A 9,664-nucleotide genomic window follows, 5' to 3' on the forward strand; every position below is an offset into this window, starting at 1 on the left:
CATAGGGTGTGACACTTTCCTCTGTCCGTATTGATGCAAATAACCTACAGCCAACAAGAACCCAAAAGTGCAGTCATAGTAAACAAATTCACATTATTATATATACACATCACTTTGAAAATCAATATTGCACTGAATGGCAATCTGAGTCCTTTAGACAATGTAAGAGTATAAAATCTGATTAATTGTGCAAAAAGGGCAGCAGGTAGCCAAGTCCTTAAAGGAGGGGTGGGGGGGGTTCAGGATTATAGGCTATTGCATGTATTAGAGAATGTAATGTTCTTTCCTTGATGAGAAGACAAGTAGAGCAACAAACCAAAACTAGCAAAACACTTAACTAATAAAGAGCATGTCTTAGGGCCTCTCTTCTCAATGAGAATTCAATTGTCCACCACTCTAAGTCCACCACTCTAAAAAGGTTGTCATTGCATCTACACATAAAAGACAAAGGTACGAATGGTAGCCTGAACAATTAATACGTTCGAGACCCTGTCTCAATAAATATGAAATGGGAGGCAGTAACTCATGTCTTCCTATGTACTCAAACTCATTGTGAAAAACATGAATATAAATGCATTTTACAACACCATATTAAAATCATGCAGGATTTTAGCTAAACCTCCCTTCTCCATTCATTCTCTATGGTAGTGAAAAATCACTACGGGCGCAATGCCGTTTCCGGCCGCAACGCTGTCCTAAACTTCGGTACCGATACGATGCTATTGTATGTCTGGCTGCAGAGTGGGTGTCAAAAACTGTCAATCTGAGCGCACAGAGGAGCAATGGAAACCAGCTCGCAATGCGATGGGAACGAAACACTTTGTTTTGCTTTAACTTGGAAAAACAAAACAAATGCCACTTTAAAATCTTTTGATGAATGGACACTTGTTGACACGGATGTCGTTATTCTTCTCTTACAGTAAAGGCAAGTATCGTGACTTCTTCAATTACTTTTGTAATTCAATTGTTGATCGTCTTCAGCATGCAAATCATTACCATACAATAATAACAGTGGTGTTGTTACGATCCATAATGCAGATGGTTAATGCTTTAATTGTAAATACATTTTATAGTAGATTTTGGTGTGATTTTTTTAATCTAGAGTTGCAACACCAACCCTTGCCAGCCCATACATCCAAACAGAAAAGTCCTATATGATTGTTCAACACTTGGGCAGAAAGTAGCTCAGAGTCATAATAACATATTTACTATTTTATTTAGCCCTATATACAAGTTTAATGTTTGTTTTTAAAAAACCATTAACAATGAAGAGAATGTAATGTTTTTTTGTCACCATTTGTTTTACATCATTATATCCCGTAATCATAGCAATATGAGTTAGACTTTAATATATTAGAGTTAGATGAATAGAGGAATTCCCTCCTCGATGTTGTAAAATGATTAAGAGCACCCCTCACTTCACACGGGTGTGATTTTTATGAAACAAACACTAGATAGAAATAAGATAATTCAAGCTTTTCTTTAGGCTATACAGCTAGAATGTTGGTGAGTTTAAATCCGTTTACAATCTGGTTGGATATGGGCTGTCAGTGGTTGGTGTTGCATTATGTTGTTGCTGCTGCATATTATATTCGTGTTGCTAATTGAGGTTCGATATAGTATGTTAATGCACACAGGTAGTCAAATGGCTTACCAGCATTACATAACTGCATTAGGTATATACTGGCTATGCTAGCATATAACAATCTGTTGTCATGTTGCAGGTGCGGTGCCTTCTAAAAACAAAATAAACACAAGGGCATATGGGAGCTGATGTCACAGGGGTTTTCCCCTCTGATGCTGGGAAGTAGGTCCCAGCACTGAAAGCAGCCCAAATGGCACAGTCTTTAATCTTTATATAAAAGTAAAAAGCAGTTTTTTGTTAGTATTTTCCAATTGTATCCACTCGCCTCACCACTGCACTGAAAACACGTCACGCTTTTTCGTCATGCTTTTTCATCGTTTTTTCGTCACGCTTTTCCGTCACGCATTGTCACATTTTTTTGTGCGAAAATGCGGAAATCACGAGGATTAGACCATGGGCTATAGCCCATCTCAGACGGCATACTATAGCATGCCGTTTTTCATCATTTTTGAGGATTTGAAAAAAGGACAAAAATCACTCGAGACAATGGTCTTGATTTTTGTCTTTTTTTCAAACCTTGACCAGTATAAATGACCTTCATAAGACTAGTGAATGACCTTCACTAGTATAAATGACCTTCACCAGTATAAATTACCTTGACCAGTATAAATTACCTTGACCAGTATGCGGTCCGTGACCATGGACTAGCCTTTCGCTTTTCCACGATTTTCACCTTTTTTTTCAAATCCTCCAAAATCATAAAAAACGACATATTATAGTATGCCCTCCTACACCATGGACTATAGCCTATAACAGTATAAATGACTTTGACCAGTATAAATGACCTTGACCAGTATGCGGTCCGTGATCATGGACTATAGCCTCTCGCTTTTCCGCGATTTTCGCCTTTTTTTTTAAATCCTCCGAAATCGTAAAAAAACGATGGACTATAGCCTTTCGCTTTTCCCGTGATTTTCACCTTTTTTCAATTCCTCCCAAATCGTGAAAAACGACATATTATAGTATGCCCTCCGAGACCAGCACTGGTGTCGTATATGTCACTTAGAGGTAGTGTTAATTCACTTCATGAGCCGCATTGTGCGGCTCCGCGGGCCGCAAAATGCCCGCGGATCGCCACCACTGTAGCCTACTATATGGTGTGTGAGATTTTGGAGGATTTGAAAAAAAGGTGAATCACGAAAAAGCGACAGGCTTTACTGTTGAAATACATGTAAATGAATTTGATTGCTGTTGGATCTGTGAATTACAACAAAACAAACTAAGGCACTGGTGTGGTACTTCCTGGTTCACCAGAACGGGGTTCAACTCCCTGCGGTGCCCTGCTCAATTTGTTGTATTTACATGGTTTATATTTATATTCTGATCATTGTGTTGCCTTCTCATAGATAACACCCAGGTTCTTTACTGTGTTTGTACTCCCTACAGTTAGATTACCAAGTCTATTTATTATGGGACCAAGCCAGAAGGGAATCTTGGTCCCTTATTGTGTCTGTTTTTCTCTTCTCCTTCTTCCGCCAAAAATAGCAGGTCTGGCTGAACCGTGCTGTCGGATTTTCGCGAAACTTGGCAATATGGTAGAGGGCTATGCCAAACGGTGAGGCTGCGAAGCCCACGGCCATTGGCCATTTAATGCGCTATATAGCATTAAAACTGAAAATGCAAACTTTAAACGGGAAATGCTCATGAACCGTTTTACCGTGAGGCTATAATCCATCGTCTCGGAGCGCATGCTATGCCCTCCGACACCATGGACTAGAGATTTTCCCTTTCCTTGATTTTCACCTTTTTTTCAAATCCTCCGAAATCATAAAAAATGATGGACTATAGTGGACTATAATGGACAAAGTAAAAAGTTCCAGCATGTGTCTCCACAGTAAGCTGAATAATAAAAAGTGTGAATGTAGTTTCTAGGTGAAAGTGATTTTTTGACGTGCCAAAATCTGCCATTGAGCCCCATGTTAAAAGTCTCAAATTTGAAAGCACTATATTTCTAAAACTATGACACCTTTCAAAGATTCCTTTTCAGGCAAACATGTCCACCGTAAGATGAACCTAAGTAGGCTAGAATGGGGTTGGTAGGTTTAAGTATGTAGGACTAGTAGCATGCCAAAGTTTGTGCTATTGCCATAGAGAATGCATTGGGCGTTTAAGTTAAATAACTCAGAAACAGATGAAAAGATGAAAAACACATGCTGGAACTTTTTTACTTTGAAATGTTTTATAGTTTCTGAGTTATTTAACTTAAACGCCCAATGCATTCTCTATGGCAATAGCACAAACTTTGGCATGCTAGTAGTCCTACATACAAAATGATGAAAAACGAGGATAAATAATATTCAATGGGCTATAACCCATGTTTTTTTTTTTTTCCATTTTTTTCAAAACCTCAAAAATGATGAAAAACGGTGTGCTATAGTATGCCGTACGGTATGGGCTATAGCCCATGTTCAAAAATGATTAAAAACAAGGTTAATTTCTTTTTTTCAAAATTTCAAAAAAACGATGGGCTATAACCCATGTTTAGTTTTTTTTTTTCATTTTTTTCAAAACCTCAAAAATGATGAAAAACGGCGTGCTATAGTATGCCGTACGGTATGGGCTATAGCCCATGTTCAAAAATGATGAAAAACGAGGTTAAAAAAAATTCAAATTTTCAAAAAACGATGGGCTATAACCCATGTTTAGTTTTTTTTTCATTTTTTTAAAAACCTCAAAAATGATGAAAAACGGCGTGCTATAGTATGCCGTACGGTATGGGCTATAGCCCATGTTCAAAAATGATTAAAAACGAGGTAATTTCTTTTTTTCAAAATTTCTAAAAACGATGGGCTATAACCCATGTTTTTTTTTTTTTTTTTTTTTTTTCAAAACCTCAAAAATGATGAAAAACGGCGTGCTATAGTATGCCGTACGGTATGGGCTATAGCCCATGTTCAAAAATGATGAAAAACAAGGTTAAAAAAAAGAAAAGAAATCAAAAAACGATGGGCTATAACCCATGTTTTTTTTTTTTTTTTTTTTTTCAAAACCTCAAAAATGATGAAAAACGGCATGCTATAGTATGGCGTACGGTATGGGCTATAGCCCATGTTCAAAAATGATGAAAAACGAGGTTAATTTTTTTTATCAAAATTTCAAAAAACGATGGGCTATAGCCCATGTTTTGTTTGTTTTTTCATTTTTTTCAAAACCTCAAAAATGATGAAAAACGGCGTGCTATAGTATGCCGTACGGTATGGGCTATAGCCCATGTTAAAAAATTATGAAAAACGAGGTTAAAAAAAAAATCAAAATTTCAAAAAACGATGGGCTATAACCCATGTTTTTTTTTTTTTTCATTTTTTTCAAAACCTCAAAAATGATGAAAAACGGTGTGCTATAGTATGCCGTACGGTATGGGCTATAGCCCATGTTCAAAAATGATTAAAAACGAGGTAATTCTTTTTTTCAAATTTTCAAAAAACGATGGGCTATAACCCTTTTTTTTTTTTTTTTTTTTTTTTTTCAAAACCTCAAAAATGATGAAAAACGGCGTGCTATAGTATGCCGTACGGTATGGGCTATAGCCAATGTTCAAAAATGATTAAAAACAAGGTAATTATTTTTTTCAAATTTTCAAAAAACGATGGGCTATAACCCATGTTTTTTTTTTGGTTTTTTTTTCTCCCAAAACCTCAAAAATGATGAAAAACGGCGTGCTATAGTATGCCGTACAGTATGGGCTATAGCCCATGTTCAAAAATGATGAAAAACGAGGTTAATTTTTTTTTCAAATTTTCAAAAAACGATGGGCTATAACCCATGTTTTTTTTTTTTTTTTCATTTTTTTCAAAACCTCAAAAATGATGAAAAACGGCGTGCTATAGTATGCCGTACGGTATGGGCTATAGCCCATGTTCAAAAATGATTAAAAACGAGGTTAAAAAAAAAATCTAAATTTCAAAAAACGATGGGCTATAACCCATGTTTTTTTTTTTTTCATTTTTTTCAAAACCTCAAAAATGATGAAAAACGGTGTGCTATAGTATGCCGTACGGTATGGGCTATAGCCCATGTTCAAAAATGATTAAAAACGAGGTAATTTTTTTTTTCAAATTTTCAAAAAACGATGGGCTATAACCCATGTTTTTTTTTTTTTTTCATTTTTTTCAAAACCTCAAAAATGATGAAAAACGGCGTGCTATAGTATGCCGTACGGTATGGGCTATAGCCCATGTTCAAAAATGATTAAAAACGAGGTAATTTTTTTTTCCAAAATTTCAAAAAACGATGGGCTATAACCCATGTTTTTTTTGTTGTTTTTTTTTTCAAAACCTCAAAAATGATGAAAAACGGCGTGCTATAGTATGCCGTACGGTATGGGCTATAGCCCATGTTCAAAAATGATTAAAAACAAGGTAATTCTTTTTTTCAAAATTTCAAAAAACGATGGGCTATAACCCATGTTTTTTTTTTTTGTTTTTTTTTTTTCAAAACCTCAAAAATGTGGAAAAACGGCGTGCTATAGTATGCCGTACGGTATGGGCTATAGCCCATGTTCAAAAATGATTAAAAACTAGGTAATTTTTTTTTCAAAATTTCAAAAAACGATGGGCTATAACCCATGTTCTTTTTTTTTTTTTTTTTTTTCAAAACCTCAAAAATGATGAAAAACGGCGTGCTATAGTATGCCGTACGGTATGGGCTATAGCCCATGTTCAAAAATGATTAAAAACAAGGTAATTTTTATTTTCAAAATTTCAAAAAACGATGGGCTATAACCCATGTTTTTTTTTTTTTTTTTTTTTTTTCAAAACCTCAAAAATGATGAAAAACGGCGTGCTATAGTATGCCGTACAGTATGGGCTATAGCCCATGTTCAAAAATGATTAAAAACAAGGTAATTATTTTTTTCAAATTTTCAAAAAACGATGGGCTATAACCCATGTTTTTTTTGTTTTTTTTAATTTTCAAAACCTCAAAAATGATGAAAAACGGCGTGCTATAGTATGCCGTACAGTATGGGCTATAGCCCATGTTCAAAAATGATGAAAAACGAGGTTAATTTTTTTTTCAAATTTTCAAAAAACGATGGGCTATAACCCATGTTTTTTTTTTTTTTTTTTTTTCAAAACCTCAAAAATGATGAAAAACTGCGTGCTATAGTATGCCGTACGGTATGGGCTATAGCCCATGTTCAAAAATGATTAAAAACAAGGTAATTCTTTTTTTCAAAATTTCAAAAAACGATGGGCTATAACCCATGTTTTTTTTTTTTTTTTTTTTTTTCAAAACCTCAAAAATGATGAAAAACGGCGTGCTATAGTATGCCGTACAGTATGGGCTATAGCCCATGTTCAAAAATGATGAAAAACGAGGTTAATTTTTTTTTCAAATTTTCAAAAAACGATGGGCTATAACCCATGTTTTTTTTCTTTTTTCATTTTTTTCAAAACCTCAAAAATGATGAAAAGCGGCGTGCTATAGTATGCCGTACGGTATGGGCTATAGCCCATGTTCAAAAATGATTAAAAACAAGGTATTTTTTTTTTCAAAATTTCAAAAAACGATGGGCTATAACCCATGTTTTTTTTTTTTTTTTTTTCAAAACCTCAAAAATGATGAAAAACGACGTGCTATAGTATGCCGTACAGTATGGGCTATAGCCCATGTTCAAAAATGATTAAAAACAAGGTAATTCTTTTTTTCAAAATTTCAAAAAACGATGGGCTATAACCCATGTTTTTTTTTTTTTTTTTTTTTTTCAAAACCTCAAAAATGATGAAAAACGGCGTGCTATAGTATGCCGTACAGTATGGGCTATAGCCCATGTTCAAAAATGATGAAAAACGAGGTAAATTTCTTTTTCAAATTTTCAAAAAACGATGGGCTATAACCCATGTTTTTTTTTTTTTTTCATTTTTTTCAAAACCTCAAAAATGATGAAAAGCGGCGTGCTATAGTATGCCGTACGGTATGGGCTATAGCCCATGTTCAAAAATGATTAAAAACGAGGTAAATATTTTTTTTCAAATTTTAAAAAAACGATGGGCTATAACCCATGTTTTTTATTTCTTTTCATTTTTTTCAAAACCTCAAAAATGTGGAAAAACGGCGTGCTATAGTATGCCGTACGGTATGGGCTATAGCCCATGTTCAAAAATGATTAAAAACAAGGTAATTCTTTTTTTCAAATTTTCAAAAAACGATGGGCTATAACCCATGTTTTTTTTTTTTTTTTTTTTTTTCAAAACCTCAAAAATGTAGAAAAACGGCGTGCTATAGTATGCCGTACAGTATGGGCTATAGCCCATGTTCAAAAATGATGAAAAACGAGGTTAATTCTTTTTTCAAATTTTCAAAAAACGATGGGCTATAACCCATGTTTTTTTTTTGTTTTTGTTTTTTTCAAAACCTCAAAAATGATGAAAAGCGGCGTGCTATAGTATGCCGTACGGTATGGGCTATAGCCCATGTTCAAAAATGATTAAAAACGAGGTAAATATTTTTTTTCAAATTTAAAAAAAACGATGGGCTATAACCCATGTTTTTTATTTCTTTTCATTTTTTTCAAAACCTCAAAAATGTGGAAAAACGGCGTGCTATAGTATGCCGTACGGTATGGGCTATAGCCCATGTTCAAAAATGATTAAAAACAAGGTAATTCTTTTTTTCAAATTTTCAAAAAACGATGGGCTATAACCCATGTTTTTTTTTTTTTTTTTTTTTTTCAAAACCTCAAAAATGATGAAAAACGGCGTGCTATAGTATGCCGTACAGTATGGGCTATAGCCCATGTTCAAAAATGATGAAAAACGAGGTTAATTCTTTTTTCAAATTTTCAAAAAACGATGGGCTATAACCCATGTTTTTTTTTTTTTTTTTTTTTTTTCAAAACCTCAAAAATGATGAAAAGCGGCGTGCTATAGTATGCCGTACGGTATGGGCTATAGCCCATGTTCAAAAATGATTAAAAACAAGGTAATACCTTTTTTCAAAATTTCAAAAAACGATGGGCTATAACCCATGTTTTTTTTTTTTTTTTTTTTTTTCAAAACCTCAAAAATGATGAAAAACGGCGTGCTATAGTATGCCGTACAGTATGGGCTATAGCCCATGTTCAAAAATGATGAAAAACGAGGTTATTTTTTTTTTTCAAATTTTCAAAAAACGATGGGCTATAACCCATGTTTTTTTTTTTTTTTTTTTTTTTCAAAACCTCAAAAATGATGAAAAACGGCGTGCTATAGTATGCCGTACGGTATGGGCTATAGCCCATGTTCAAAAATGATTAAAAACAAGGTAATTCTTTTTTTCAAAATTTCAAAAAACGATGGGCTATAACCCATGTTTTTTTTTTTTTTTTTTTTTTTCAAAACCTCAAAAATGATGAAAAACGGCGTGCTATAGTATGCCGTACAGTATGGGCTATAGCCCATGTTCAAAAATGATGAAAAACGAGGTTAATTTTTTTTTCAAATTTTCAAAAAACGATGGGCTATAACCCATGTTTTTTTTCTTTTTTCATTTTTTTCAAAACCTCAAAAATGATGAAAAGCGGCGTGCTATAGTATGCCGTACGGTATGGGCTATAGCCCATGTTCAAAAATGATTAAAAACAAGGTATTTTTTTTTTCAAAATTTCAAAAAACGATGGGCTATAACCCATGTTTTTTTTTTTTCTTTTTTTCAAAACCTCAAAAATGATGAAAAACGACGTGCTATAGTATGCCGTACAGTATGGGCTATAGCCCATGTTCAAAAATGATTAAAAACAAGGTAATTCTTTTTTTCAAAATTTCAAAAAACGATGGGCTATAACCCATGTTTTTTTTTGTTTTTTTTTTTTTCAAAACCTCAAAAATGATGAAAAACGGCGTGCTATAGTATGCCGTACAGTATGGGCTATAGCCCATGTTCAAAAATGATGAAAAACGAGGTAAATTTCTTTTTCAAATTTTCAAAAAACGATGGGCTATAACCCATGTTTTTTTTTTTTTTTCATTTTTTTCAAAACCTCAAAAATGATGAAAAGCGGCGTGCTATAGTATGCCGTACGGTATGGGCTATAGCCCATGT

This window comes from Protomyctophum parallelum (assembly GCF_964188405.1).
Source record: "Protomyctophum parallelum genome assembly, chromosome: 16".
Taxonomy (NCBI): domain Eukaryota; kingdom Metazoa; phylum Chordata; class Actinopteri; order Myctophiformes; family Myctophidae; genus Protomyctophum; species Protomyctophum parallelum.